The 23975-nt window shown below is 31.2% G+C and overlaps 1 protein-coding gene across 1 annotated transcript in view; it reads right to left on the bottom strand.

Annotated features, from left to right (window-relative positions):
- Positions 1–563: 563 nt before the first annotated feature.
- Positions 564–23975, bottom strand: part of LOC127737537 (galactosylgalactosylxylosylprotein 3-beta-glucuronosyltransferase 3-like) — a 154906-nt gene continuing 131494 nt past the window's right edge. Inside the window, exon 7 of the transcript XR_007999662.1 lies at positions 564–1100. The gene's annotated coding sequence lies outside the window, so the exon portion shown is untranslated. The remainder of the gene's footprint in view (positions 1101–23975) is intronic.

The following is a 23975-nucleotide window of genomic DNA, read 5'->3' as shown; positions in this document are numbered from 1 at the left end:
CAAACAAAGTTAATTTTTAGACCCTTTGGACCTCAATGTGGACCAATTTAAAAACAGGGCCCAAAATCCAAAAACTTAATACACGGTTAGATTCAGCATATTAAAGAACCCCAAGAATTCAAGAATAAAACCCCATTGAAATTGATCAAGAAATAAGCAATTTATACGAAGTATCTTCTTTTGCACAATACTGTGCAATTGAATATTTCTTGCTATTGCGCAATACTGTACAATTGACAATTTCTTGCTATTGCGCAATATTGTGCTATTGGATATTTCTTGCTATTGCGCAATACTGTGCAATTGAAGATTTCTTGCTATTGCGCAATACTGTGCAATTGAAGATTTCTTGCTATTGTGCAATACTGTGCAATTGAAAATTTCTTGCTATTGCACGATACTTATTATATAATAATTTACACATCCTGTTTGGTGTGTATCTCCTACCATATCATTATTTGCTTTTAAATATAAATCAGAAATAACCAACTTAAAATGGAAAATTTTAAAAGAAAAAAAAAAGAAAAAAAGAAAAAAAAAAGAAGAAAAAAAATCCCCCCCCCCCCAAATTTTTTGAACCCCCTTATGATTCATCACCCCCAAACTCAATCCCAGCCTGCCCTTTGTAGTATGGTACCTTGCAGTACAATTTCAGAGAGATCCATACACTTGAACACAAGTTAGTGTCTGGAAACTAGAAAAATGCTTATTTTTGGCCCCTTTTTGGCCCCCAATTCCTAAACGTTTCGGGCAATTACCCCCAAACTCAATTCCAGCTTTCCCTTTGTGATATGGAACCTTGTAGTACAATTTCAGAAATATCCAAACACTTACACACAAGTTATTGTCATGAAACTAGAAAAATGCTTGTTTTTTGCCCCTTTTTTGACCCCTAATTCCTAAAATTTTGAGGCAATTACCCCCAAAATCAATTACAACCTTCCCTTTGTGATATGGAACCTTGTGGTACAATGTCAGAGAGATCCATCCACTTACACACAAGTTATTGTCTGGAAGTTACAAAAATGCTTATTTTTGGCCCCTTTTTGGCCCCTAATTCCTTAACTGTTGGTACCATAACCCCCAAAATCAATCCCAACCTTCCTTTCGTGGTATTGAACCTTATGGTAAAATTTCATGGAGATCCATTCACTTTAACTAAAGTTGGAGTGCGAAAACCAATGCGTCTTCGGACGACGCCGGACGACGACGACGACGCCGGACGACGACGACGACAGCAACGTCATACCAATATACGACCAAAAAATTTTTAATTTTTGCGGTCGTATAAAAACAGATCAAAACACACTAAAAAAAAGTTGACCAATGAACCCTGAAAATGAGGTCAATGTCATATGAAACCTGCCAGACTGACATGTTCTTATAATTATTCCATACACCAAATAAAGTTAACCTATTGCTTAAAGTACTTGTAAGATTGATCAAAACACAAAAACTTAACATTGACTAATGAACCATCAAGGTCAGGTGGAACCTGCCAGATCTAGACTGACATCTATCCCTTACAATCATTCAATACACCACACATAGTTGACCTGCTTATAGTATAAGAGAAATGAACCTATTCATACATGCATGTAACTTTGACCTTAATCACTGATCCATGAAATGAGGTTGAGGTCAGGTGAACCCTGTCTGACCGACATGTAGACATAGCCAGTAACCCATATACCAAATATAGTTATCCTAATATTACTCATAATAAGTGAGAAATTCACATGACCAAAAAACTAAAAAAAAATCAAGCAGTCGCTGAACCATGAAAATGAGGTCCAGGAAATTGGACATATGACAGACGGAAACTTTGTAACATAAGGTATCTGCAAACAAGCTCTTCTTATTCATATGAACAAGCATTCTGAGAGTATTGCATGGCAATACATAGTCCCCTACCGGTTAAACATTAATTGTCCTGGAACAAAATGCTAACTTGATCTATAACTTGTCATGGTGTAAACTATATAACAAATATCAAGTCAATATCTTCAAGCATGACGAAAAAAAGTGCTGAAACTGATAATTTAAGTGAATTTTCTAAGTCCAAGGACCATAACTCTGCAAAAAATCATCAAACCGAAACTAAATTCAATTTGGTCTGTAACTTGTCATGATAAAACTATATACCAATTATCAAATCAATATCTTCAAGCATGACGAAAAAAAGTGCGGAAAACTGATTATTTGAGTGAATTTTCTAAGTCCAAGGACCATAACTCTGCACAAAATCATCAAACCGGAACAAAATTCGAACTTGATCTGTAACTTGTCATGATAAAACAATGTACCAATTATTAAATCAATATCTTCAAGAATGACGAAGAAAAGTGCGGAAAACTGAATATTTGAGTGAATTTTCCAAGTCCAAGGACCATAACTCTGCACAAAATTATTAGACCGGAACAAAATTCGAACTTCATCTGTAACTTGTCATGATAAAACAATATACCAAATATCAAATCAATATCTTCAAGCATGAAGAAAAAAAGTGTGGAAAACTGATTTGCCGGACTGACAGAAGGACAGACAGACAGACAGACGGAGTGCAAACCTAAAGTCCCCTTCGACTTCGTCGGTAGGGGACTAAAAATGCAGGTCTTTTACCATCTAAAATATAATACATGTAGTTGGCCCTGCAACTGTCAGATAGTAATGCCTTTGTGTGGCATACTGCGAGACAAAAATGTATGTCATAATAAACATGCAACATTTTTCAAAAAGAAAACAATAAATTACAAAAATTATTGCATTCATTTATTATAATGTTTTAAAAAATAACTGACCAAAATTAGAGATTAATTTATGCTAGTACAGGAAAAGCTCATCCAAATTCTGATTTCAGAATGCAAGTTCTTATCATCGAGATACTCAACCAATCTCAACATTCAAATGTTTTTAAAAAATTTACAGTATTCAGATTGTTCAGAGTCTTCTAATATTTATCATGTCTTATTATTTTATCTGTCATTCAGATTTGGTATATCTGTTCTTTAGGTTCAAACATGGCTATGCAATCTCCATGAATAGAGGCTATAAGTTGTCATCCTTCACTTCAGAAATGTTGGTCAATTTGAAGGCATGCTATTTCCTTATGTCCATTGGCAACAAACATTTTGATCTTCCTACTCCAGTGCGCAATATTGGCATCACAATATGATGAGCCTCATTGAACTTTGCTGTAGTCGAATCTTTTAATCATCAATCCTGCAATCATATGAAATTTCAGTAAAAATCAAAATAAATATATTAGCAATTTATTTACAGTTCATATTGATAATTTCAAGTTCAATGGATCATTTTGGTTGAATGAAATGATTGAAGTTTAAAAAACAAACACTCAGGAAACAGCCATGAATTTTGGTACTTGTATGTGGACAATGGGACCAATATATAAATTTATGTGCAAGACCCAGGTGGAAGATTGTTTTTCTTGCTTACCAGTGATTTCGCAATCACTTGTCATTTTTCCCTTTATAAATATCAAAAGTATTTCTTCATTTTTTGTCACTAAAATATGTAAAAGTTAGTTAAAAAATAAACTTGACACAGTCTGTATGTTAATTTGATAGAAAAATTCAAATGATGAAATCAAATACATGTAGTTATACTCTGAAATGTAAAAATATGCCAAATATTCAAAGTGAATGAACCATTACTGAAAGTAAAGGGCCTAAAAATGTTTGTAGAACTAAGAAATGCCATTAATGCTAAATACAACTGCATACCAAATAAGAGGGTGGTAATGGGGGTACGATCATGACAAAAAAACGATAAAAATTCTTGCCAAATGACGTTAACGGTAATTTTAGGTCCATGACAATAAAATGTACACTTTCTTTTAGACGATAAAAAAATCTACTGATTTTGACGAATCACGTTAAATTTTTTCCAAAATTAACAGTAACAATAATTTTTTGAGGCCTCTGACGAATCACGATAAGGATATTTTGATGAATCGGTGTACAATTTAAACCAATTTGACGCTAACGGTAGCCGAAAATGACCGTTTGACGCTTGATGGTAAAAGGCATTCCTACCTTCAAATAAAACATGTAAAACTGACTTATCATAAGTGGTTCTTTGTTAACTGATCTATACATGTAATCACAAACTTTAAAATGTAAACTTTGCTAAATTGACAAGATCAATAGACCATGACTTGGGGCTGCGGTAAGGGGACAGGGCCAAATAATCTCCAAGGATAGAAGATGCATCAAATTGAATGATAATACAACTTTATATCAAATAATATTTATTTATTATTAGTAGTTTCACTTAAACTTTGACCTAATCAAAATTTTTTAAACACCAATATGTTTTGAGTAGGGAAAGGAAATGCATGATTTTTGTACATGCAAAAAAACTCTTGATGTTGTTGACAATATATGTGTAGGTGATCTCGGCTAAACTCTTAGCATTGTCAAAATTTTACTCAAGTAGCTTCAGCAGAAAATGTAGGTCATGTTGACCTAGTTCTTGTTGTAACATATATATATATATACATATACATGTATATCTTATATCATAAGATGAATTCACCACTTGCTCAACACTGAACCAATATGCAAAAATCATTTTCATGATTTTGTAAATCAGCATTTGCATACCGACGGGGAAATCTATGAGCTGTCCCGTTGTGGATGGGGATCATCCCGATGCAAAAAACATCTTGTAGCTAAAGCAATTCTTATCTATTTCTAAAATCACAAAATAATGTATAAAAAGATATTTCACCTAAAAATATGGACCCAGTGGGGATAGGTTGAAGTAAACAATCAATCACTGGAATTTACTGGTATATAAAATATTTGAATTAAAATAATTTTTACCTCTTCAGTGCAACAGTCTTTTCAAATATTAAAGGTATGTGTCTTTACAAATCACCTCTGCAATTCAGCAAATCCTGAAGAAAAAGTTTCAAATTTGTTAAGTCTGATAAAAATATATACCGGTACATGTATATGAATGAATGATATAATTTATTAAGACAATACAAATTTCTTTGAAGCTCTTACTTTAGACCAATTTAATAAGTTGCAAATAATATTAACTGAGAAAAATCATTTCCCTAAGTACAGGTTATGCAGAATACAATGCATGTTTTAACCCCTGAGAGCTAGAGTTTCAAGGACTGGGTTCATTTTTTTTTATACATTCAAATATTATAAATATTGTAATGGGCCTAAGGCAAACCAAAAATGTGTACATGTGTGTTTGAAGTACTAAAAATACTGACCTTTATTCTATGATTAAAATTGCCTACAGTACAGTACACCGGAAATATTTTCTTGTCATTTTTTAATAGCACCGATAAAAACAATATATTCCTCCCATTAAGCCAATAAGGTACGGTTTAATAAATCATCCAATAAAAAATATTTCTGTAATTTGTTGGCCTATTTAAAAAAAAATAGTTGTTCCTTCGATAACCTAACCAAGTATAAACATTTCTGTAAGCTTTGAAAAAGCCCTATTTATGTTGCGTCAAATAATTTCCCCTTTTTAAACCAGTCAAAAACTTTTAAAAACAATCATTTTCCTACATGTACATGTACCTATCTAACCTAATTCTTTTCAGCTGTTGTAGAAACACTGGTGCTATCTTTTTAGGCCTAAATGCATCATAATGTATCAAACCTTAAACATTTGCTAAAGAATTGCATGTGAACCTTCTTTTGGAAGGGTAATAATCTATTTTTCAGGGGTCTCCTTCAGTTTAGTACACACTCATATTTTTGGCTAGCTGCGGAACCGTAGCTCTTAGGTCCTTATGTTATTTTTTTACTATTTGCGGATGGTCCGCAAATAGTAAAAAAATAACATACATGTAAGGACCTAAGAGCTACGGTTCCGCAGCTAATGTTTGGCAATATCACCATATTTTCTAAACATCCTTTATAAAATATGAAAAAAAAACCAGCTTACATGTCAAACTATAAGAAAAAAACAGCCAAAAAACAAAATATGAGTCTGATAATGAGCCCCCCCTTTTTTTATATTCATGTTGAACCTAAACCATTTTCAATACAATATATACTGGGGGAGGAGAATGGTGTATGACCAAAATAATCTTTTGAATATATATGTAAATAGTGTACCTTGTGTTTCTGTAGAACAGAGAAAAAAAGGCCCTGCTCATCATGATGGGCACTGCTCTGTCTGGCTTTGATCCTTCCTTTGTGAGACGGTTGTGCACAACCAACATTCCTTCTAATAATCTCATGCATATTCCTAGGGTTTGTTGGTGTTTTAGACAAACAAAGTATGAATGTACATGTAATTGGGAAAAGATCCCAATATTGTAAAAACTCAAATGTCCCTCCGACTTGATTTTTGCATATTTTAATCCTAGGGAAGTGGTTCAACAGTTCTATTACATTGTCCAATTGGCGTGTTGTCTTTTAATCCTTAGAATATTGTGAATTTCCACATTCATCGTCAGAAAAGATTGAAAAACTACAGTTCAACATTGTCTGCCACATGCATGACATCAGTATTGTTTACATCAAAAGAGTTCCGCTAGGGGAAGTAACTCTGTAAATTGTGTTCTTACATGAACAAAGCAACAGAATCTTTGGAATGGAATTTTGACAAGCAGACGAAAAAACCCACGAGACGAAGGCTTAAACCTGAAATTTCTATTTGCTTAGTATTTATATTTGCAATCATTGTGATTGTACGATTCTGGTAATAAAAATTATTTCGAATTGAAATTGCCTGAATTTACATAGGATAATAGTAAAACATATAGAACTTCGAAGTGCTAATACATAATACTGCAATTGATTTTCTAAAATTTGATTATACAGTTCTATTTTGATTGACTAAAGGTAACATATTTTGTGGAAGAGATGAATATTTGAAATATGTCATGTTTTGATATTTTTAGAATTTGCCTGATTCTTAGGCAGACTGGCACTTAATCATGAAGATAACATGACAGATCTGAATACATTCAGTGAGAGATATCTGTAGGGTTATCTCATTACAGCATGTTATCTCCTCTTCAAGTTTTAAAACATTTTAATCATCACAATATATATATATTGGTGATGAAGGATTGAGATTTCAATCGTGTGTAGAAAAACAAATCTGGTACCCCTACCTGGGCTCATCAAATGACTATAAATTTACTGAAATGTACTTATCTAGCAAATAAAATATAAATTATAAAGTGCAAGTTACCCAGTCTGGTCCTGTCATACTCATTACTATGTATATTGGTTACTAAATCCATTCACTGTCTCTAAACAAGGATAGGCATTATGTAGTTGAGTCTACCGAGAGTTATTTTGTCAGGAATGGAGTCTAAATATTGGCGCCATAATATTTTATAAGTATTATTGACCAGATTTAAAGCATGAGGGATAGATATATTTATCCAGTATATTCAATTGCTATGAATTTAGTGTGTTAGAATGTACTCAAAGCAATGCCATCTTTATATCTGGTCAGATCAGTTAAAAATAACAAATTTAACAATTTAACAAAAGGAAAGTGTTACAAAATAATTCAGATGATGCATTACAACTTCCTACCCTCATCTTTAAATAAAGTGTTATATCTATGTCTGCATTGGTGCTGACCCTCACATTACTGAACACCACAAGTGTCGGTGAAATAAGTAATATTAGAATATAACACATAATATCTGTCTTATACTATTATCACCCTGAAGCAATTTATTTGTCTGTAAAGTTATAATTGGAAGCAAGTTATCTCCCTTGTTAGAAAGTAGTACAAGTTCATGGTGATACAGGGTAAGTGTGTAAAAGAAATTTATTTGATATTCAAAATTTCCTAAAAACCAAGAGTGATTAAAATCCTCTAATCCTAGCATGATCCTTGCAATAAACCAGTATTACTTCCCTGAGTACTGAAAACAAATCTTAACATCAATCAATTTGATAGTTCACACTACTTTAAAACTACTTTATATAGTATATAACACCATGCATTTGTATAGGAAGGCAGTGAAAAGAAATATGTATACAACCATTCCTTGTGTGGAACAACATTTTATGAATTAAAACAAATAAAGAAATATTTTCCCGCATTATTTTGTATGAAGAAAACAGAAACTATAAATATAAACTTTTAACACAAATTCTTATTTACAAAACAATGAAAATTGAAAAATTTTATCTGCTAATATCCATACAAAAAGTTGAGAAATATTAGATAAACACCAAGCCTCTATACTCTCTGATACTTTCTTACTGACATCAATGATAACTTACCTCTAATTATTATAATCACAATCCTAGAATGGCAGATTTTAGTGTAAATTTTCCACAAGTACACTTCACTATAATCGCCACCTGTCAAATTGTACAAAAAAATAACAAACGTAGGCTTCCCATTGATCTGTTAACATCGTATCCCATAGTTCAATGATTATGATAGGCATACCACGTCTTTATCTAGCTTCTGTGTACACGGATTATCCTAACTTTGTCAATTCTCTCTCTTTTAGACAGTTCCAATGAACAATCAACATCATTCATGTGGAATTTAACTTATTTAAAAGAATTTTTTTGGAAGAGGAAAGAAAACAAAATTTTAAAGGTAAGTTTTTTAATTTTTTATTGTTGATAAGATTTGTGAATGAATTATTGAGTTGTAACTTGTTACCTCGAGGTAACCTTCATGTGTAATTAAAGGTAAATAAAAAAGGTAAGCAGATTTGTAATTAAAAATTTATTAAAACCATTGAAAATTATTGCAGGTTACAGATAAGTACAGGTCAGATATTATTTTTACATTAATTTACACATTTTAAACAGGGATAACTTCTTCAGTTAGACTTATGCTAGTAAGTTTTATATGACTGAAATTATGAGTAATTGGTCTTGATTATTTTTGGAAAATAACTTCTTTTTTTTTAAATAAGGAGATAAAATTGTCAATTAAGATGTATGCATAAATGAGACTTAGGGACATGGTATATTTGATATGTAATATTTGAAAAGATTGGTGTACAGATAATTTTATTTTATTGTGAAATGAAATTGTGAAATGAAAACTAGAAATTTATTATGAAATGTAAAATGTGTTGATGAATAATATATATATATACTTGGTAAATAAATAAATGAAATAAATACAATGTAAATGAAGGAATAAATCATTTCTTTCGTTTCATATTTGAAAATATAAAGATATAAGTTCTGGTCGGATAAGCAACTGAAAGAGCATCCTGTTAACCTAGAAAAAGCTTTTAAAAAAAAAATATAAATGCAATCATCATGATTATAAAGAAATATATTGGTTTAATTTGAATTTTTTGCGAATATTTGTAAGGTTGATTAATTCTCATCTTGACCTTACTCAGACAATACTTTGTTACATAATTTTGTTTATACAAATATTTACTTCAACATTGCTTTCCAGATTAAATACTTTAAGATTTTATGTTGAATAGACACTAAATTTTAGAGCTGATAAATTTTTCTTAAATAATCCTAAAAGTGAGTATTTACATTCAAAATTCAGCTGACAAATAAAGACCGCAATAAAGACATAAATGGTCAAGTAAGATGCTCTAGTGTCTCTCTACCTTAAAAATTGGTTTCTTGCACTAATGACTAGAAATGACAGATTTTTATGGAAACTGATATGTATAAAGCAAACAAGATCAGAATTTGGTCCTTAAATCTTTTTCTTTTCTCTTTAGATTTATTGACCAAGGTAAAAATACAATTATTGTGTTGTAAAATCATTGGCCTGCAATATTTTGGCAGTAAATTAAATTATTTTTTAATGACTAAAATATTCTTCATATTTTCTGATCATACCGTTTTGGTCATTGCACAGTATAAAATAAGAAGACGTGGTATGATTGCCAATGACACAACTATCTGTAGACCAATAAATTGAATAAAGTAGAACAAATAACAAAAAATGACAGTGAAAATTAAAGGAGGACTGCTTTCTCACTAGAAATCTTGCAACTGTAAAATGTAAGGGCAGGATCATATCATATCTTATATTACTTAACTGTATACGAAATCAACTTTAAAGTACAGTTGCCAATTATAGTGTGTAGGATGCCAAGATTTTTTTATCAGCAGGTTAAGTACTTTGAGCTTGCTTTCAGTAACTGGGAGCCTATTTTTATATGCTTTGATTTAGTATTGTTTACTGGATCATATATTTTTGTTGTCTATTATACTGATGCCAGTCAATGTTAAGCAAACAACAATCAATCTATCATACTGGTATTATACTATTAAGTTAAGTGCTTTTTCAGACCTAATTTATATTGTACTTTTTTTCTATTTACCCTTTGTTATTCAACTCATCAAGTTTAAATGGTAGAGGTATAAGTGCAAAAGACACTGCTTTTACTCCTCCACTTGTTCACGTGCCTGTCCCAAGCCCATTGTAGATTTTTTGCTGACACTTTACTGTTGTTGAAGACTGCTACATAATAATGTTGACCACTCAATATCTTTTGGTTTTACTATATTGTTGGGTTACTTTATTTTAATTTAATTCCTTTTGTTTAAAGTCTGCTTTGGTCTTGATGTAAATTATAAATCTTGTCTTTTGTAAAAATATGTGATTTAAAGTAAGATCTTATTGGTCAATATTAGCTCTGTTTAACTGGCCTTTGGAATGCTCATTTTATGCAAAGACTATCCATGACTATTGAAATCAAAATTAACTAACCCATGGAACCAGAGAGTTTTGGATATTTTTGGACAAGTTCATTAAGAATAATATTGTCTGCTTGATAGTTTTATATTTCTATGCATGTGTGTGACAAACTAGTTTCACCCTTGTACATTTACTATAAAAAAAAGACACTGTTTTGAAATAAAAACAACAATAAGTTTGTACATGACACTAGTATGGGGCTCGTTAATGAGATCTCTTGTGTTATTCAGGACCTACAGGGGACCAGTAATTCATTCATCTTTTCATGATAAAAATCTTGAGTTTTTTTTTAAAACAATAGAGGATGACATTTAAGAGAAACATTATATAAATCAGATTTGAATGATATCTGTCTGGTTATGAATATCATTAATTGGATATTACCATCAACTTTATGAATCAAGAATTTTTATTGCAGCCCATGGCACCACTTTAATGTCATGTAATAGACACTGATTTTGCATATTAATTTTGATGTATCATATTTGTAGGAGTGATTTGGTAATATTTATGGAGGCTATGGTTTGATTTTGATTGTTTGTATATATTTTGTACATGTCTGTGGAATTACAGAAATGTTTTAAGATATGAATAAGATTGGTTGAATTTTTAAGTTGAAGATATCAAATCCATATTCATAAAACAAACTTGTTTAACAAATAACAGTTTGTTGGTTCCAAAGGCAAATGCCATGAATATTGACTGAAACAATGTGATCTATGAAGGGTTTTTTTATACCTTCAACAATTGTTACAAATTGTCTTTAAAAGAGATTCTGACACTTTGGTAAAAGGATCCTTATATCTGGATGAGATGTCCTACAAGCAACAAAAATTATTTGCATGGAACACATCAAACATACCACAGTTAGCGTGTAAGACACCAAGTGAAATTTCTTATGCAAGGGTCATATTCTTGACAGAAATCAATGTAGCAATATTCTATGTCTAACAGTTAACCAAGTGAAATTCCTAGGCAAGGGTACTTTTTGACAGGAAAAGTTTATATAGCCATATAATAATAAACAACACAGCCCAATGGTATTTTTTTTTACAGAAAAGATACCCTTATAACATTTTATAACAGTGATTTTATCCAATTTGCACAGAAGTTGTATGATTTATTAGCAAAAGGTCTAGGATTTTAGCAAATCATATCATCATACAATTAGCAGTGATATTAGGTATCAATCTGATGACAAAATAATGTAAGAAGATTTCATTCCTAAACCTTAACTGTATAACAATCTCAGAAAATGCACCTAACAAATGTCAATTAATTTACTTCAACTTAACATTCTTACCAATCTATTGAAAATGAATCAGTTGAATGTCATTGAAGATAAAGAAGTTGTACAAATCATGGTCTATACATCTATGTAATCATGGTCTATAAATCCATGGATTCATGGTCTATAAATCCATGTAATCATGGTCTATACATCTATGTAGTTATGGTCTATAAATCCATGTAATCATGGTCTATACATCTATGGAATTATAGTCTATACATCTATGGAATCATAGTCTATAAATCCATGTAATCATGATCTATACATCTATGGAATCATAGTCTATAAATCCATGTAATCATGGTCTATTCATCAATGGAATCATAGTCTTTAAATCCATGTAATCATGGTCTATTTATCTATGGAATCATGGTCTATAAGTCCATGTAATCATGGTCTATTCATCTATGGAATCATGCTCTATAAATCCATGTAATCATGGTCTATTCATCTATGGAATCATGGTCTATAAATCCATGTAATCATGGGTCTATTCATCTATGGAATCATGCTCTATAAATCCATGTAATCATGGTCTATTCAACTATGGAATCATGCTCTATAAATCCACGTAATCATAGTCTATAGATCTATGTAATCATGGTCTATAAATCCATGGAATCATGGTCTTTACATTGATGGAATCATGGTCTATAAATCCATGTAATCATGGTCTATAGATCCATGTAATCATGGTCTATACATCTATGGAATCATAGTCTATACATCTATGGAATCATGGTCTATACATCCATGTAATAGTCTATACATCTATGGAATCATGGTCTATACATCCATGTAATCATGGTCTATTCATCTATGGAATCATGGTCTATAAGTCCATGTAATCATGGTCTATTCATCTATGGAATCATGGTCTATAAATCCATGTAATCATGGTCTATTCATCTATGGAATCATGGTCTATGAATCCATGTAATCATGGTCTATTCATCTATGGAATCATGCTCTATAAATCCATGTAATCGTGGTCTATTTATCTATGGAATCATGGTCTATAAATCCATGTAATCATGGTCTATTCATCTATGGAATCATGGTTTATAGATCCATGTAATCATGGTCTATACATCTATGGAATCATGGTCTATACATCTATGGAATCATGGTCTATAAATCCATGTAATCATGGTCTATTCATCTATGGAATCATGGTCTATAAATCCATGTAATCATGGGTCTATTCATCTATGGAATCATGGTCTATAAATCCATGTAATCATGGGTCTATTCATCTATGGAATCATGGTCTATAAATCCATGTAATCATGGGTCTATTCATCTATGGAATCATGGTCTTGATTCTTTAAATAAACTTATTCTAAAAGGTTACTACAACACTGTAATTAAATCTTTGAATATTGTTTTTATTGGTATTAATATTAATTTTGTTATCCGTAAATTAAAATCAAACTACTGTGGATTCATTTATTTTTGTGGGTATCAATTTTCGTGGATAGAGAAAAAAAGACGTTTCGTGGTATACGTAAATTCGTGGATCGCTGATTACAAAAAATAAATAAATTAAGATTCGTAATTCGGTGATTTCTTTTTGATTAGGAGATCATATAACCTCCTTAGTTTGATCAATAATAAAACAAACAAAAAAGAAGGAATTCATCGAAAAAGTTTTGAATTGTCAAAATCCTCAGTTGGTCATTCTAGGTTAAAGTGTTCATTGAAAACTTCTATTACAATAATGGACAGAGACAATTAATTATTTGTTTGTTTTACAATTTATAAATTCTTGTCGGAATTTTATAAGGCATTCAAAACTCTATGATTGAAAGCTCATTTCCCTAATCACGATATAATTAACAGTCATATAAGTAAAAGGTGTGAAAATAAATGTTCCTGTCATAAACAATATTACCTAGGGCAATATCCCCGTACTTAATCCTATTGATTTTTAATCACCAGTAAACCAAACTATGACACGGTAATTAAAAACTTGCGGTTATTTTCCATGAACAGTTTTAATCAATTTTAAAAAGTAAATTATCACTGATATTCGATATATTTATTATTGATTTAATCAAAATACTTGTATCTTCTTTCAATAAAAACACGTGTTATGTTACAATGTTTATCGCTAGTCAACATTATACAAGAACTGCATAACATAACCGGAAATAAACATCCGACTCCATACACATTTATCGGGATTATTCTTCGTTGAATTCTTAAATTCGTGGTTCGCTGTGACCCACGAAACCCACGAAAATTGGTATACCACGAATAAAAATAAATCCACAGTAAATGTTATTTTTATATATGTACATTCATGGCTGTACAATCTGTCAATTATCTTGGCATTACACAAGGTCATGTTTTTCTCTGACTGTTTATGATGTCTTTATACTAAATCCATTGAATGTTGGATGTGTACTGATTGATATTTTAGTCTTAGATACATGATTTTTTCATTAGTTGTTATTGGCTTTGAACTAGCTGTCAGTAACTGTGAGTACTCTCAGATCTGTACTAAATGTCTTTTTATTTGTGGGGATGTATAAGTACCCGTCCACGTCCACTCTGTGTTTTTGATAGATGTATTTCTATTTGTATCCATCTGATGAGTTGAGCCTTTTTCAACTGATTTTTATAGTTTATTCTTATGTTTTACTGTTACACCACTGTTCCAGGTTAGAGGAGGGTTGGCGCTTTTAACAAGTTTAACCCCGCCACATTCTGTATGTGCCTGTCCCAAGTCAGGAGCCTGTAATTCAGTGGTTGTTGTTTGTTGCTCTGTAACATATTTGTTTTTTGTTCATTATTTTGTACATAAATTAGGCCGTTAGTTTTCTCATTTGAATTGTTTTACATTTGTCATTTTGGGGTCCTTTTATAGCTGACTATGCTATATGGGCTTTGCTCATTGTTGATTGATTGATTGTTGGTTGCTTAACGTCCAGTGTCAACTAAAAGCTGCTCATTGTTGAAGGCTGTATGGAGACTTATAGTTGTTAATTTCTGTGTCATTTGGTCTCTTGTGGCGAGTTGTCTCATTTGCAATCATACCACATCTTTTTATATTCTAAAAGTATTTCCCATAATTCTAAATTTCATATTTTTCTAGAAAACTCCTCAGTTTTTAATTTTATACGATTTTATGGGAGACACTATGGAAGAACTAACATATAGGTTTAAAGTCAACCCATTTAGAATTAAGAAAATAAATTTATTTATGACCAAAAATTAAGATAAAGTAATCATTTAGTCCTTATCTGTTAATGGATTACACTGCATCCTTTATCTACCTATGATCATGTCTATCTTGGTCAGTGATGTAACCTCAGATAGATAGCCAAAAAGCAATGTAACCTATACCTACAATTACAAACATGTCAGCACTTATTAATCTCTCAAAGATATATTCTTTATCACTTTAATTTGAACCGATTAGGTCATCATTGAAATATTTGCTAATTCATAAATACTTCAGATAACAGTGTTTACTGAGGAAGGACTATTGCATATGGATTTTGTAAAAACATGGCCAAACAATCTTCGTGTCAGGGTCTTTATAAACTTATACAGTGTGTTAGGGAGTGTCAGTCATCACCACTCTTTTTTACTTGTTCAATGAGGGATTGAATGTGGTTATACTAGCTCTATGTTCTACCTTTGGCCAAGTGGTTAGGAAATGAAATGGTTGAAATTTTGTTTATCTTCCTCCCACTTCCCTTAAATCTTTTTTACTCCCTGTTCCTTTTCTGCTGGTTCCTATTTTCTGTCCCCATGCAATTTCCTAAATTATCTATTAAGGGAAAAGAGATTTGACTGGTATGGTTGAGTGTTAAGTAAGGTGACAGTTTACTGCATGACATTCCAGTCTATACTTATGATTTAAATGACAGATTGAAGAAGATAGTTTTATTTATTATGATAACCACCCGATGACAAATTATCAATTCATTGAGGTCGCTGGCCTTTAATTTACCAAGCAGAAGTGGGTAGTATTGTTAAAATCACAAAAGAGATATCCATATAGCTCTCTAACCTAACAAACCCTAAGACATCTTCTTCTGAACGATAATTAGTCAGTAGTTCTCCATGACTGATATGTAAATTAAGTTTGACGAAGCAGATAGTCTACGATAAGTGTTTACTTACGACATATCAACATGCCATAGAGCTTGTTGACCAAACAATTAAGATTTGTAAATATTTGAAGAGTGTGTTTCTTGTAGTTTAATATTGTGCCATATGAATTTGAATTTGTGTATTTAATATTTCTGATTTCCAAAGGGTCAAGCTGTTGTTATTATTTAATCTTATTGTCATCTGATGCAGGGAGAGTGGTAAAGATTGTATATCTGATTATAACTTTTTTACATGGAGAAAATCATATTATAAGGAAGATATCAGAAATTTTTGTTGGTGTTTGGTTGTACTTTCTTTGATGTGAAAAATATTTTTAAAAAGTTGAATCTAAGATGTACGACTTTTAATAGGACTTTTAATATGTTACCTTTGTATTTTCAAATCTTAAGATATATAATTTCATAGTTCAAGGGAGATGACTGTGGTAGATAATAAAATGAAAACAATCCAACAACACTAGGAAAAGAGGGTTTTTGAGGTCAACAAACAGTCTTCATTAATATTTTATTACTTAGCCATAGAAAGTTGGAACTTTATCCCTTGCAATCAGGTTTTCTTTAGCTATGATCTGTTACCCAAAAAAATTTGGCACTTTTAAACCTTGCGATAAGATTTTCTCCACCCATGATCAGGTACCCAAAGAAAGTTGGTACTTTATAACACACCCTGCACTCAGGTTTCCCTCCCCTACCCATATGTTATAAAAATATATGAATAAAGCACCATTAGACATCATCAAAGAATATGAATTAATCAGATAATAAAAAAATTGAGGAGGATAGAATGATGTGCAACCTCATTTAAGGATATAATATAAATCAAGACAGTGATAGAAAACTAATCACAAACAAAATTATTTAGGGAGAGTTCACTAAAATAATTGTAAAAATTGTAATATTAAAACACAAAATATACATTAGAATAAAATTTATACATATAAAAACAAAATTGTAAAAAACCAAGATAAGGCCAATTAAAATTAATTGATAGATTTTCATCCCCGCCCGCCCCTCTGAAATCGTTCCGCCCCAATTTTTTTTATTTTGAAAATTTTTCGATTTCCGGATTTTGTTCATTTTGTTACCGGTAACTGTCGATAATTTCGTTTCATTAATAACATCCTGTTTCAAATTTTGGTTTTTGCATTTCTTTGTATGTTTGATTCGTTATACATGTATATACATGATAGAACCTTATTATTACACTTGCATATATGAAGAACACGTCACAATAGCGTTTCATATCTAATAAAAAATAAAAAATAAAATCCTCCCACCCACCCCATTTTTTTCAAAAATTTGGATGAAAATCTACTAATTAAATTTACTTGGCCTAAGGGCAATGATAGATAGGAATTTATGTCCCAATGACATGATGATACGTCAATCGATTTACACTGGCGACCTTCTTATTCAAAAGACCTGATACGATTCACTAGTGCAGTCAGTTTTATGAGTACACATTTTAGATTGAAGTAAAGAGACTCCTCAAACAAGTAGTTGTGATCATTGTAAAACCTCAAATTTATGTAATTAGATAACTCTTCATAGGTATTTACTTTTTCATTTCAAAGACATATTTTTCCTTTTTCTAAATATTATAAATTTTATTATCTACAGGAACAGCATATACTTTGATCATTTTTAGAGAAAAATTGAAAGACTTAATGACGTTAGTATTAAGTTAACCCATTATATTTGAGAATGATCAGGGAAAGACTTTTGTTAATTACCCAAGGTTATATAATGTTTGTTAAGACAGTTATCATTACTGTGAAGAGATTGTATTGTTAATGATGTAAACTAACAGTTTTCACTGCAGATTTTTAACACTAATGAAGCACAATTTGATCCTCTCATATTTTGGTACTTTAAACATGAAGAGATTATAATTCTTGTGAATTTTTGGTAAATGTTTTATTTTAAGGCATTTGATTGTTGTCATGGTAACTTAAATATTTCTGTTATAGCTATTCAATTTAATCTGATGATACATTCTCTATTTCTTTTTATTGAATATCAAAGAAAAAGTTGAAAAAAAAAAAAAAAAGTGACAAAATTTGAAGAATAAAAGTGTGGTTACAAGAATTTAGACAAGCAAGTGTTAAACAGTTATAAAACCAGTTTCATTGGAACTAAATGTGTAAAACAGTTGTATCTTATAAAGCAAAAAGAAATCATTATTTCTGGTATAATTGTTACTTTTTTTTACAGCTGCACCATTAATAGAAGTATATTATCGTCTATGAATAGTTCGTTATAATGTTATAACAGATTGAATGTGGCAAGATGATCATATGTAAATGTCAGTGTAGATACTGTGTCTCTTATGTATCATTCACTGGGAATCTTCCAGACACAAAAATATAAGTCTACCTCAAGTTCAATCTTCTGGAGCTCAGTTTAGATATCTCTCTAAAAGAAACTTCCTGGAATCTTCCTATCATACAAATATATAAAGGATTACCATAAGCTCACCTTTCCCCGAACCAACCAACCACCATTATTTGCACTTGTCCAAAGCTCAGATCATAGGATCAGTCAGGTTGTAATTTTGTTTTGTTTATGTTTCATTCATAGTAGTTTTACTTAAGGACTCTGGACTTTCCTGTATGTCTGTGGTCTTTTCTAGTCCCTTAGATAGCCATCATGGTTTGAGTTTTACTAAATCATGAAAGAACTTTCATTTCAGTTTATATTTTGGTCTGAATGCTATCATGTGTTATTCTACAGATAACATTTTGTTGTATGATAAGAATTCTGTCTTTGAAGTTCTGGAAAAGGATGGTCTGACATTAACTTAGGAAGACAGAATGTAAAACCTTGGTTAGTTTTTCTTCCCAAAAGACTATAAATAAATTGTATGACAGGCTTAAAATAGGCAATTTGTTATTTCATAATGTTTCAAGAAAATGTCTGGAATAATTTCCATGTTTTCTCAGTAAAGAAAATATATACTTTATGGGTAAAATCGATGTTAACCCTTAAATAAGTCAGTAGTGTTTTCTTTGCCTGATGTGTCATTAGATTTGAACTGTCTCTACTCAGTCTTTAACAAGCAAACACCATTTAATTCACTTTTCAATTTGATTGTTTTCCTAATGATAAAATGTCTTTAGTTAGATTATTTTGTATTGTTTTATTGTGCAGTATGTTTGTATATGTGTAATGCAATAAAATAAATTGATAAGACTGCCAGACTTGGAGTCTGTCAGCTAAAACATGAAGATTGTATTTATAAAAATTTCCTTATTGAAATGTCCTTCAATCAAAATGCTCTTGTTGAAATATCATTCAATCAAACTGCTAGTGTTAAAATGATGTCCTTAAATCAAATGCTCTTGTTGAAATATACTTTTTTATATTTTTTTTTTATATATAAATCAAAATATTCTTGTTGAAATATACTTAAATCAAAATGTTCTTGTTGTAATATATTTAAATCAAAATGCTCTTGTTGTAATATACTTACGGTAAATCAAAATGCTCTTGTTTATATCCTGAAATCAAAATGCTCTTGTTAAAATATGCTTAAATGAAAATGCCCTTGGTGAAATATGCTTAAAGCAAAATGCTCTTGTTGAAATATACTTAAACCAAATACCCTTGTTGAAATGTCTTTAAATCAAAATGCTCTTGTTGATATATCCTTAAATCGAAATGCTCTTAACATGGAGATATATAAGAAGAAGTAAATTTATGTAATTATGGGATGCACATAAAAGAGTTGTGGTTAGTAGGCACAAAAGTCATCTAGAATTGCCAGATATGGGACACTTGTTATGGTTCTGGTTTAAGCTTGACAAATTCAGAGGGTATGATTGTTGGCAGATTCAAAATTTGGGTCACATAGAGCTTTAATCAGAAAAGGCCCAATCAGCAATGTTTGTTATGGGGCACATGCAGGAGGTTTGATTCATTATAGGTAACACACAGGGATTTGTGTTAGAGGGAACATAAGGATGGTTTCATTAATTGGCATATTGTAGGAATTTGATAATGGACACATCTACGATATTGAGTACTGGACAGTGTTTGTTAAATAGGCACTCTAGTATGGGTGACCTAACCAGAGGTGAATGTAGGGGGTGGGCAGGGTGCCCTGCCCCCTTATAGAGCTACATATATGGTTAATGCAAAGACTTTTTACATGTCCCACTCTAAACATTGCTTACTTTGGGGCCCCATTGGCTCCAAATTTTTGGCCTCCCTTGTAACGCGTTGTGGGGGACATGGAAATACCGGGCGTCCGTCCATCAGGCTCTCACATTGATTGACAGAGTCAAAAAGCGAGACATAGGTATGCTGTTTCCGGCGTTGTTGGCGGCGGCAACAATGAATTAGTTTGTGATTAGGTCAGTTCAAGGGGAACCGTTAGTGGTAGGTCAATGATAATTGGTATGCAGCTGTATAAGCATTAGCACATCTCATTTCCATGGAGAATATTTGGTCCCCTCAGTCATGGTCTATTGACTTTGAAACTTTTGCTTAGTTTACATGTATTAGTTTGTGATTAGATCTGTTTAAGATGAACCGCTTATGTTAAGTCAATGATATTTGGTATGCAAATGTATTGGCATTTGCAAGTCTAGTTTCCATGGATTATATAGTCCCACCCCTCATCATGGTTCATTGATTTTGAAACTTTTACATAGTTTACAAGTCAATGTTTGTGTTTAGGTTTGTTGAAAGGGAACGACTTATGATAAGTCTATGGTATTTGTAATATCTAGGACAAGTTCTATAATGGTGGATGATTGTCTTTTTTTAAAAGAGTTATGCCCCTTGGAAATATTAAATAAGTGCAACACAGGGGGACATTTACTCTGTTTTCTTTAGTAAAATCCTGCATCTGCTAACCATATTTTTAAATCATTTATAAATTTTGCGGTCGTATAATGTTATGATGTTGTCAGCGTGGTTGTTTCGAAGACATTTGGTTTCCAGACAAGAACTTGAGAATAATCAGATGGATCTCTATGAAATTGTACCAAAAGGCTACATACCACAAATTGAAGGTTGGGATTGATTTTGGGGGTTATTATTATCATAACTGTTTAGGAATTAGGGACCCAAACAGGACCAAAAACAAGCATTTTTCTTGCTTCAGGACAATTACTAGTGTATAAGTGCACGGATCTCTATGAAATTGTACTACAAGGTTCCATACCAAAAGATGAAGATTGGGATTGATTTTGGGGGTTATAGCCCTAACCGTTAAGAAAAAAGGGGTCAAAAACAATACTTTTCTAATACTTTGTATAAATTGCTTATTTCTTGACCAATTTCAATGGGGTTTAATTCAAAGTCTTGAATTCTTCATGTTCTTTGATATGCTGAATCTAACCGTGTATTTAGATTTTGTATTTTGGGCCCCATTTTTGAATTGGGGTCTAAAGGGTCCAAAATTAAAGTTTGTTTGATTTAAAAAAAATTGAATTCTTGGGGTTCTTTGATATGCTGAATCTAACTGTGTATTTTGGACTGGTTTTCAAATTGGTCCACATTAAGGTCCAAAGGGTCAAAATGAAACTAATAGTTTGATTTTAACAAAAATTGAATTCAATGGGTTCTTTGATATGCTAAATCCAAACATGTATTTAGAATTTTGTTTTTGGGCCCAGTTTTCAAGTTGGTCCAAATCGAAATCCCAAATTAAACTGTATTTGATTGCAACAAAAATTGAATATATGGGGTTCTTTGATATGCTGTATCTAACCATGTATTTAGATTTTGAATATTGGACCATAAAAGGTAAATGTCCAATTTCAAATTTCTAAGTTCTTAGACAACATTTTTTCTGTGTCAATTATTTAATCACAATCCAAATTCAGAGCTGTATTGCACAATTATAGAAATTGTAAGGAGTGTCATAGTTTAAAATAGATACAGCATCAAATCTAATTTTAGAGAAGAAATTATGTATAAATATAGTTTGAAACTTACTATTCATTATTAGATATTTTGAAAAGTAATTGAAGGTAAGTTTTATAGATTTTTTAAAGACGTTATAATTAATGAGGAATGAAATTTTTAAATTGTTTTTTTCATTTTTTTTGGTGAATTTTTTGAAGAACTTCATGGTAGGTTTGTTTGCTATTCTGTATAAATTAATTTTCAGAATGCTATATATATAATTTTTTTTTTTTTGATGAAGCAAACCCCTTTAAAAACTTAGCTAATATTGTCCATTAATAAATAAATAAATTTAATTAAGAAAAAATTCTTAAATGCCATGCTCTATGCTCATTTTAACTTGGGTAGGCATTATATTTGTCAATATCTTTATACAGAGTGTTAGCGAGGTGTAAAATGTTGACAAATATAATGCCTACCCATGTTAAAATGAGCATAGAGCATGGCATGATAGAATTATTTCGATTTTGATAGGAAAATTTAGAACTTTTGTACTTCGAAGCAGGTCTATAATACACGTTCGAAACGCAGCCATTTCGATTTTATGAAGTCAAAACGATATAGAAAATCAACCGTTTCACGATAAAAAATGAACAGATACATGTAAACCTACTGATTGAATGATATTTATTAAATTTCCTAGTGAGCAACACCAGCACAAATGTCATTTTGTTCTCCAGCATTGTTCAAAATACAACTGATGTTGCAATTTAAATTGTGACGTCAATCAAGTGCAGGCCATGTTCTATTTCAATTAGAACAGGGCTTTGTTTCCAAAGCAAAAGAAGAACATCTTATTAGAATTCTTTGTGTACTTGGATATGCTGAATCTAACCATGTATTTAGATTTTGGATATTGGACTATAATAGGTAAAAGTCCAATTTCAAATTTTTCAGTTCTTTGACCACATTCATTCTGTGTCAGAAACCTATGCTGTGTCAAATATTTAATCAAAATCCAAATTCAGAGCTGTATCAAGCTTGAATGTTATGAGCGTTCATACTTGCCTCAACTGTTCAGGGTTCAACCTCTGCGGTCGTATCAAGCTGCGCCCAGCGGAGCATTTTATTTATATTGGCTAAAAACAAGAGGTATAGTGAGTTGTCAATTTCAGAAATGTGAAGTGTTGGGCCACATACAGCTGTTAAGTTTTTGTTTCAGGAATACTGATACCATGAACTAAAACATATATGTACGATTAAAAACATTTATTTATTCAGTCTATTAATAATTTTATTTCATCAAGAAGTAATCATATAATATGTAGAAACCACACAATGAAAAATATTGTATTTTAAATCTTTCCTAAAATTTTGAATTGATAAAGAACAGTTATGAGGGAATGTAGTGATCTAGGACAAAAGAAAGATTCACTGGAAATGAAATTCCTATCAGTAATCATGCAGTGCTGTTATATAAAAAGGAAGAGAAACATAGGAGAGAATGGAATGTAACAAACATTGTACATGTAGGTTGATTGAATGACAGTTACAATGTATATTTACTGAGCACAACATTCCCTACATTTGTCTGATACTGGTCATGTGACAATTATTGTTTCAGGAAGGTTAAGAGGGTTTAGTTAGATGGTGTTACAAATACTACAAGTAAGCTATAAAAAATATATGAGGACAAGGTTTCTAAGAAAGGAGGAAAATGTAGACAGATATAACAAAATTCATGTTGATAGTTTTAGAAATCATTCTTTTTTCTTAACATTATCATGTTATCCTTTGAAAAAAAGAATATTTCAGTATCATTCTATTTAGGAATTTTGAATTGGGAGATATATTGCCAGAAATGCAGATAGTTAGAATTAAAGTAGCCTTTAAATGGATTATTTTTAAAACCAACTGGAAATAATTAAATATCTTTTGGATCAGTAATAGAGTATCATCACTTGTTTCTTACCTGTAAAAAAACTTTGGAATCTTTGGAGCTTTTAGTGTTTTTAAAGGGC

This window comes from Mytilus californianus, unplaced genomic scaffold (assembly GCF_021869535.1).
Source record: "Mytilus californianus isolate M0D057914Y unplaced genomic scaffold, xbMytCali1.0.p SCAF_4, whole genome shotgun sequence".
Taxonomy (NCBI): domain Eukaryota; kingdom Metazoa; phylum Mollusca; class Bivalvia; order Mytilida; family Mytilidae; genus Mytilus; species Mytilus californianus.
This window is presented reverse-complemented; position numbering and strand designations above follow the sequence as displayed.